We start from the raw sequence: 10,361 nt of genomic DNA, 5'->3' as shown, positions 1-10,361 counted from the left end.
ATGAAACTTGTTTAAATTGTTAGTCCATCTTAGCATCAATGGCAACAAAAAGCTTCACTAATTCAACTCCTTTAATTTTCTCAAGTACGTACTAATTATCAGTCCTAGGTAGTGAAAATGAAAGCCTATTTGAAGGCTTGTGATCTATGGGATGTAGTTGAAGTAGTTGGGGATCCTCCTATGCAAAGGCATGCCAATCCCACATTGGCTCAAATCAAACAACACAATGAGGAAATTGAAAACCGCTACAAGGCATTGTCATGCCCGCACTTTACTATTTCAAAAACCATTTTTGCTAAAATTATGAACTATGATGACCTAAACAAGTTTGGGACAATTTGAATGAAAAATATCAAGGAAGTGTGTGAACTAGGCAAATGCAAGCATTGAATCTTTCAAGGCAATTTGAAATCTTAAAGATGAAAGAAGATGAGGGTATCTAAGACTACACAGACAAAGTTATGAAACTGGTGAATCAACTAAGGCTTTTAAGAAAGGAAGTGAGTGAAAAAAGAATTGTTAACAAGATTCTTGTAAGTCTATCAAAGAGATTTGAAGCTAAAATCTCCTTTCTAAAAGATTCAAAGGAACTAACCAGGATTTTTGTGAATGTTATGATTAGTGCACTGCTTGCTCAAGAGAAAAGGAAGGCCCTCAAGTGTGAAGATCTTATAGAAAATGCTTTGGTTGCAAAGACCAAATGCTTAAGGGTCAAGGGTGAAGGCTCAAAGAAGCTTGTTGGCAAAGGTAACAAATTTGATGATGGTAAGCAAAAGGACAAATATCTTTCATGTCCTCATTGCAAAAAGAAGAATCGCACTCCAAATGATTGCTGGAATAGGCCAAACGTGAAGTGTAGGGCTTGTAGCTAGTTAGGTCGTGTGGAAAAAGTGTGCAAAGCTAAGAATTCAAAGGATGAAGGCAAAGCTACTGTAGTTGAAGAAGCTAATGAAGCTAAGGAGGTGATACTTATGGCTCAGATTGATGCTAAATCAGTAGCTGCCAACACCTGGTTGATTGATAGTGGGTGTTCCAACAATCTTACAATTAATGAAAGCTTGTTTAGTGAACTTGGCAAAAGTTTTAAAGTTAGAGTCAAGATTGGAAAGGTTGTTTTTTATTTAAAACACTTGGTATTGGGACAATAGCTATTAATACTCCTACTAGTGTTAAGTGTATATCAAGTGTTCATTATGTTCTTAAGGCTGCTCAAAGCCTACTTAATGTAAGGAAGTTGGATAAGAATCATTATGCTTTGCTATTTAAGGATGAGTGGTGTACCATATATATCCCACTAGTATCAAGTTGTTGACAGTTAAAATGAAAAATAATTGTTATCCATTGGACATGATTAATGTTGAAAATATAGCTTTCTATAGTGAGCATGATACTTCTGATCTTTGGTACAGAAGAATGGATTATGTAAACCGTGACTCACTGGTTAAGATGGCCTCTAGTGACTTAGTCGAAGGCTTACCAGGCATAAAGAAACATGAAAAGCTGTGCATAGTATGCAAGTTTGAAAAACAAAGTGCAGAAAGTATTGAATGAGTGATTTTAGAAGACAGAGATCAATTGTAAGGAAATGATGATGATTTAGCACATATTGAAGATGAAAGTCAAACAGTTAGAGGCATAAGGACTCTTAAAGATATCTATAACAGATGTAATATAGATATGACAAATCCAACAATTTTTATTGAAGCTAAATTTGATGCAAATCAAAGAGTTGAAATGAATGCAGAGTATTTGGTGGAATTAGAGGACTAGATGATGAAAGGTTTTGAGTTGACTGATCTTGGCTTGATGACATACTTTCTTGGAATGGAAGTTCAACATAATTTAGATCAGATTGTTGTACATTAGTCAAAATATGCAAAAGATCTGCTAAAGGGGTTTAAAATGGAGTTTTGTAAGCCTATGCATACTCCATTAACAATTCGTCAAAAGTTTAGGAAGGATGATGATTTGTTGATTACAGGTCTTGATAATAAGTGTTTGGTGGAATTAAAAAACTAGATTAAAAATGAGTTTAAAATGACAGATTTAGAGTAGATCACCTATTTCTTGGGGATGGAATTTGTTCAAGCTACTAACTAGATTTTTGTTCATCAAACCAAATATGCCAAAGACTTGTTGAAAAAGTTCAAGATGGAGCTTTGTAAAGCTATTCCTACTCCATTGTCAATAGGTGACAAGTTATGCAAAAATGGAGCTGCTAAGGCAAATGGATCAGTTTACAAAAGCATAATTGGTTCCTTATTATATCTTTTAGCTACAAGGCCTGATATAATGTTTTCCACAAGTCTGTTATCAAGATTTATGCAAACACCTTTTGAATTGCACTTTAAAGCTGCTAAGAGAATTCTAAGGTATGTTAAAGGCACTTTTAACTTTGGCCTTAGGTATTGCAAGTCAAAAAGTGGTGAGTTGAAAGCACTACAAAAAAATTAACTTTTTTCGATGAAATTTTTCGTAGGAAATAGTCAAGTTTCTCTTGGAAATGCTTTTTTCCGATGGATTTTAGGTAAATTTTCCCTGTTGGAAATACCATCTTTGAAATTATTGTTGAAAATACTTTTCATTGGAAATCTGTCAAAAAATTCTGACAAAATTTTTGTTGGAAATATGCATAAATTCGTCAGAAAAGAGCTAAATTTTGATATATTATTTTTCACAAAATCCATTGGAAAACACAAAAATTCTAACGTATTCACTGAGGAATTTTCTATTGGAAGTTTCCAACGGACATCTGACAGAAGTTTTCGTTGGAAATTACCATCGGAATTTTCGTTGGAAATTTCCAATAGATTCTCCTACGAAATTTTCGGTTGGAATTTACTAACAGAATTTTCTGTTGGAAATTTGCAATGGAAATTTTCCTGGAAAAATTTGTTGGTAATTTCCAATGGAATTTTTCATTGGAAACACTATACCAACGGAAAATTCTGTAGGAATCCCCAAAACAGTAAATTTTGTTATTAAAATAATCGTAATTACAAATTAATAAAAATATTCTACGCAACATACAGCTAACATACAATTAAAATACTTAATTCAAAGTTGAGTTGGCAGAATTAAAAATCATTATAAACACACAATATGCAAATATAAAAATAAAGTTAAATGTGCTATTGTATGTCATATTAAAAAAAGTATCTAAGTCAAATTCGGAATATAAGTTATTATCATGAAATGTCACCTTACTTGTCAGAATATGAACTCGAAGTACTCACATGGCCTTTTTTCGAACTCTTCTTCATCATCATTGCTTTCATACTTGCCATAAATTCATTCATAGCTCCAAAATGTTGCATCATTTGCTCACGCATCTAACTCATGTCATTTCATAGATTTTTCATTTTTTCTTCCAACCTAATGTCAAGACCAGTGTAAGGGCTAACTACTAACTCAAATGTTGCTGCATCATTAAGTATAGTTGTAGCAAGCCTTCGAGAACCAAACCCATAAATGTGAGTATGTATAGTCATCATCCCTCTAATTGCTTCAATTTAAGCATGCAGATCAAATTCTGGCTATGAGAATGAATCTTCATTGTAGTTTTGTGATAATGTAGCATTATATGTTTCCTACAAATAAAAAAGTGAGAAAAATATCAAATTTTAGTTGAAGGCATATAATAAGAAAATGTAGGGTTAGAAACCTAGTGTTGCTGCATCGAGAGCAAGGACATCTAATTCTGTCCCCTCGTATAAATGTGGGGTTAGAAAAAGCAAAATCAATAAATTCTTGAATTCCATTCATAAATTCATCCCTCATAAAGCCATTAGAAGTTAGTCGTTGACACATCCAAGATCGATCTCTTTCCATTTTGTAGTCTTAATTGTTTTCATAGAAACAATTGCAAATAAAAACCAAAGTTGTGATTAGTGAAAACTTATGAAGAAATCAGCCATGTATTTAACATTAATATATATAATGTTATATACATATATATATCATTGCCTTTTGGATTTGATCTATAAATTAAAAATTAAATTAATACTATTTTCCATGTTGTGTTTGGATATGGGTAGCCTTTCAATATTTCATGACTAAGTCTAGGTAATTTGTAGCATTGTTACATTATTTTTCTTAATATTTTTAGCAAGGAATTGTACAAGTTGGCCAGGTGTAGACTTCACTGAACATACTGTGGTATTTCTAACATAACTCAAGTTACAAAAGTCCAATCAACGTGATTCTTAGACCATTGGAAAGCTAAGAGGAAAAGATACAACTTTTATGTTTATCACTTCACCCATTTTTTATTAGAACATGGTCCAAATTTCGTTAAAATTAGCCTAACCTTAGTAGTTCTACACTAGGCAACTTGAAAGAACAAAGCATGGAAACAGCAAGCACAGTGTTACAGCATCGGGCTCCTAGCGCTATCCCAGTCAAGTTCCTAAGGCAGAATCTAGGGCGCTGCAGTAGTCAAGCTCCCAAGGTGGAAGCTTGGGTGCTACAATGCTGGAAGCACAACATTTCAGAGTTGTCCCGATCCCAGCAAGCCATAGAGGCACAAGCTTGGGTGCTGTAGCGTTGTCCCGGTCCCAATAAGCCATATATGCAGAAGCTTGGGAGCTACAGTGTGTGTTTCCAACGCTACAATGTTGTCTTGGTCCCAGCAAGCTATAGAGACAGAAGCTTGGGTGCTACAGCATTGTGCTTCCAACGCTATCCTAGTCCTAGCATGCTCTATTTTGAACTTAGTTTAAACCACCACAAAAAGAGTTTTAAACTCTTATACATAATCACAATTAATTAATTAATTTAATACTATGATGATTTGCCAAAAGATAATCATTTTTAACTTGATTATTTCAATCTAAACTATTATGATTTTATTGTGAAATTTGGATCACATCTATGAACAATTCAAAACTAGAAGTTAAGCATATATAACGGCTAGTTGAAAGCATATAATAAGAAAATTTATTATGGTTTAATATCAAATTTTAGTATATGTTGTCAATTTTGACAAGTTTGCAAGAAAATTATGCAATTTCAAGTGAATAAAGTCAGAAGGATCATGCAGTTTAGGAAAAGAAAATTAAGGCAATTGGTAATTTTTTGTGAATAAAGAATCACTGTGAAATGCCCTATACTTTGAAACAGTGATTAATAAAGTTGATCGGATACAAATTGAGGTCAATTAAAATATTTAAAAGTAAAAAAAAATGAAAGGAATAATTTATGATAAAATATTCCGATAAAATATTCCGCACCCTAGTAAATAATAATAAAATAATAATATTTTATTGGAGGAGAATTTGAGAGATAAAAGGGTGATTCATAGGTCAATTGAGGTATAATAAGGAACTTTGGCAACCAAGGAGACAAGATAAAATTTTTAGAATAGAATAATATTTTATTAATAAAATAATATTAAAATATTAATATTTAATCGGGTGTCGAAATCAGTCATGAAGAAGGATCATATGGTTGATCCAAGTGGGGGAGAAGATGTCAAGCCTGACTCTATAAAATACTTGTAATGACATACATGTGGTGGATAGCATTTTTGCATGCTAGGAAAGTCTCGAAAAATCGACAAAAGTCGGTATTGTACCTAAAGGTACAACAAAGTTGATTTAAGTCTCGAACTAGATCAAATAGAAAATTTAAGATGAAATTAAGAATATTAAAGTCCCAGAATGGTTTAATATGGTGATTTGGAGTTCGAGGATTAATTTGGAGTCAAATCGAAATTTTCACTATCTAGGGGTAAAATGGTAATTTTGCCACCTAAGGATAAAATTGGAATATTGGAAGAAGTTTTTGATCAAGATTGATCACATTTGACTCATTGGAGTATAATTTGAGGTTGATAAGTGAAAAAAATTGTAATCCCGGTATTTTCGAAGCATAGGGGCAAAATGGTAATTTTGCCACCTCAAAGGCAAAATTGTAATTTTACACACCCGACACTTGTCCAGCACATGGATTTTATCCAATATTATCATGGATAATTGAAGGAATTTAAGTGGTGGAGAGAGAAAGCTTAATAGTTAAGAAATTAAAATTGGACCAATGGGATGGTGACATGTGTCAAGTTAATATCCATTTATTTTTTTAGCTTTAAAATCAGCAAAAATCAGCTTATTTTCTCTTCATGTGGCCGGCCATAGCAAGAACAAAGAGAGGAAAAGAAAAACAAGAAACCTAGGTGGGAAAATTAAAGAAAAAGTGTGGGATTTCAAGGAATCAAGCAATCAAAGGTAAAAATTTCTTAATTTTGACTTGTGATCTACCTTTCCCATGCTTTTCTCCTTATTTTCCATGGTTAGATTTCATGTTTTCATGGTGAATTCATGGCTGCCCAAATGGGTATGGAGAGAGAATGAAGTTAGATTGATTGGATTTTAAGTTATGTTAGTGTTTTAAGTTAGCTTAACATATTTAAAAACAAAACAATAAGAAAAGAATTCATTTTCCCCCATTACCATCATTGGTCGAATTTCCTAGGGAGAATATTGTGGCTGAATTTGATGATATTTTATGATATTTTGGTGATATTTGATGTTTGGTGAGACTAGAAATTAAATGGGAAATTTTGGTGCGAAAATACGAATTTTTGCTCAACATATAGACATGTGTAATTATTGACCCAAGACCGATAAATTGAACCTCATTCACAGTCACTGAGGTAATTTAGGTATAATTGGAGTGAAGAAAGTGAAAAGAATTGATTTGGAGTTAAATTGGAGATTTTAGCCGATTAGGTCGAATATCACATTTAAGTGATTAATTAGACATTTTGCATCTCATCGCATGCATTCATTTAGATTTAGAGAGCCTGAAATAGTTTATGATAAATTGACACAATTTATTGAAATTCATGTCACGTATGATGTATAGGTGGTGAGTCCTCTGACAAGGGTAGAGAGATTATGCCCGAAGACCGGGAATAGGAGTATATCGAACTCCTAGTATTGTGAGTAACCTTATCATCATTTTAATTATCTAAAGTATGTTTTAACTCAGTTTTGGTGAAATTTTATGAAAATGAGTTAAATGGCAAATTTTAGGTTTTATAAACAAAAATGTGTTTAAATGAAAAGATTTTATAAATTGTCTTGAAACGAAATAACGAATTTGAAAATAGAGTAATTGGAGACCACTGGTATGTTGTAAATTTATGATTGAAAATTGATGGCTTATGTTATATTGTTATTGTGTTAGCATGCAGGCTAGGCTGTGTTTTATGAATTGTATGAATTGTTTTATTTTACCCTTGTAGGCTGGGTAGTAAAATATTAGCCCTGTCATACTGTTAAAAAATTTATTGTATAGTGGGTTTAGCTTGCTGCAGTAGGCGGATTCTGTGGACCAGCCTATTAGAAGGGCATGAAATCCGGATATATATATATATATATATATACCTCGATTGGAGAGGCGCGTAGGGTATCTTTTGAGGTATGGACAGAGTTCACATCACGCCGAACCACCTCGTGATGATGAACTCCGCTAACACCAAGAAATGGCTGTGTTTTCTCAAACTAAAAATATGTTTTACGTGTATACGAAATTTTTAACAGCCTTGGCTGGCTCGAGTGTACGTCTCAGATCAAGGTGTTATCGAGTATATTTGATGGCATGAGCCAACTGTTTATGAAAGTCATAAGCCTTAATGAGAAATTAAATGAAATACAACCGTTTGCATGGGTTGGGATAAATTTTCAAATTGTGAAATACTTAAAAATGATGGGATATTTTAATTGTCTCATTTTACTCGGTTTTAGCTGATTTAAATGATGTTTGTTTACTCACTGGGATTTTATAATCTCACCACCCTCCTTTCCACCCATTTCAGGCTCAGAGTAAACTGTAGATAGCTGATTCCATCGAGGGCTTCTATTGGATTAGCGTCCTCCACACAGTAGGTTCACAGTTTCTTTAATTCTGGTTAATGTGGGCCCACTTGATATTGCAAATTTAATAGTTTATTGTACTACAGTATGAATGAATTTATTTTATTTTTACGTTACAAAAAGTATTTACGCATAACTCCAAAATTACTGTTTATAAGAAAATAAAATATTTTATTGAATATTTTGTTTTATCTTCTTATTATATTCAAATGATTATAATTCCATTTTAAATAAAGGTTTTAGATGCCTAAACTTATTTTTAATTGTGAATTATGCGATTGGTACTTGTTTACTACATTTTTAACTGGTTTCAAAATTTTTAGTGGAAAATGACCAAAATGCCCCTGTGAGACAAAAATTTTTAATTTATCTGTTTTGAGTTGGAAATAACTCAAAATCCTTTGGAACATAATATTTGGCAACGGTTACTCACCGGGAAAAATGAGAAACTGATATTAAGCCTTGCGGAGTTCTGGTTGGCATTTCGAGAAATGATTGCCCAACGGGGCACCGCGGCGGTTGTCACGGGCTCGAGGGGAGTTTCGGGTGGTGACACACTGTCAGTCATTCCTATATATATAAGTTTTATCCTCTATTAAGTCGAAAGTTTCTGGATGCTCTAACCAATTCCAGGATAAATCAGGCTTTGATTAATTGACAAGTTTTACACAAAAATTATATATATAAAATTTGAAATCAAGAATGAATATGAAATATTGCAAAAAATTTACAAACTAAAGATTCCATTGTCATACTATAATTGTAAAGCCCGACCTTATAAAATACTATTCATGACATACATGTGATGATAGCATGATTGCATGCTAGAAGAGTCCCGAAAAATTTACAAAAGTCGGTATTGTACCTAGAGGTACAACAAAGTTTATTTAATCCTCGAACTAAATCAAATAGGAATTTTAAGGTGAGATTAAGAGTTTCACAGTTCATGGATGACTTAAAATGGTAATTTGGAGTTTGAGGATCAATTTGGAGTCAAATCGAAATTTTCACTAACTAGGGGCAAAATGGTCATTTGCCACCTGGGGACAAAATGGGAATTTTAGAAAAGAATTTTTTGGCCCCATTTGACTTATTGGAGTATAATTTGACTTATTGGAGTATGATTTGAGGTTTAGAAGTGAAAAATTTTAATTTCGGTATAATTTAGAGTATAGGGGTCAAATGGTAATTTTACCACCTCAAGGGCAAAATTATAATTTTCCACCACCAGGATATTTTTTCCAGCACATGGTCTTCCTTTGTCTTCATCTTTGACCCTTGACTAAACATGTGGTGGAGATAAAATGTTTAAATTTTTAAAATTTTAAAAATAGATCAATTAGAAAATGCCATGTGTCAAGCTTAGGATATTTTATTATTTAACTTAAAAATCAGCATAAAATCAGCCATTTACTCTCCAAATATTCGGCCAAGCAAGGAAGAGAGAGAAAGAGAGGAAGAACAAACCCTATGTGAGGAATTTCAAGAGAAAAAGTGTGGAAAATCAAGGAAAACAAGTGAAAAATGTAGGATTTTTCAACTTAAGCTTGAAATCTATTTTCCTTAAGCATTTCTCTTCATTTTCCATGCTTAAATTGCATGTTTCTATGATGAATTGTTGGCTGATCAAAATGGGTTAGGAGAGAGAAAGTTTTTGGATTTATTTGATTTTAATTTATGTTAGTGTTTTTAGTTAGTTTAGCATATTTAGAAACAAAACAACAAGAAAAGAATTTATTTTCTCCTAGAACCATTAATGGCTGAATTTACCATGTAGTGAGTGAGGACGAGTTTGATTTTTATTCTAAGAGAATTGGTTAAGGAATGATGAATTATGAGCCTAGAAAAATAATGAGAATTTTCTGAGCAAAAATACGAATTTTTACCCACTAGGGGTATTTTTGTAATTTACTATCGAGACTGATAATTTGCGCCACATTGAGGGACATTAAGTTAATTTGGGTGCAATTGAGGTATAGAAACTGAAAAAAATTAAATTGGAGTTTAAACGGACGCGTTAGGAATTTAATCGGGTGATAAGATGAATTAGGCCAATATTGAGTTTAGATAGTTTGTCACGACCCGGAACTCCCCATCGAGCCCGTGACAACCTCCACGAGGCCTCGACAGACATTCTTCACCCCGAATGTCGATTGAAACCCCGCAAGGCTTAGCATCAACTTTTGCATCTCCCCGGCGAGCAACAATTATTAAATCTCGCATTTCAAAAAAATCATAAGTCATTTTTAAATAAGAACAATAAAATATTATTTTCTGACTCACAGGGGTATTTTCGTAATTTTTCGTCAAAAATCTCAAAACTTGCTAAAAATGTAGTAGGTAAGCAGAAAATATATATTTAATGATTTAAAAACAAATTAAGTATCTAAAACGTTCATTTGAAAGCAAATTGTTGACAACTAACACTATTCAAAAATAATAAATAAAATATTCTATTTTCTTATAAAATAAATTTTTATAGAA

The sequence above is a fragment of the Theobroma cacao genome, chromosome 5 (assembly GCF_053813885.1).
Source record: "Theobroma cacao isolate CCN51 chromosome 5, ASM5381388v1, whole genome shotgun sequence".
Classification (NCBI taxonomy): Eukaryota; Viridiplantae; Streptophyta; class Magnoliopsida; order Malvales; family Malvaceae; genus Theobroma; species Theobroma cacao.
The sequence above is the reverse complement of the archived record's forward strand: the minus strand, read 5'-3'. Positions refer to the sequence as shown.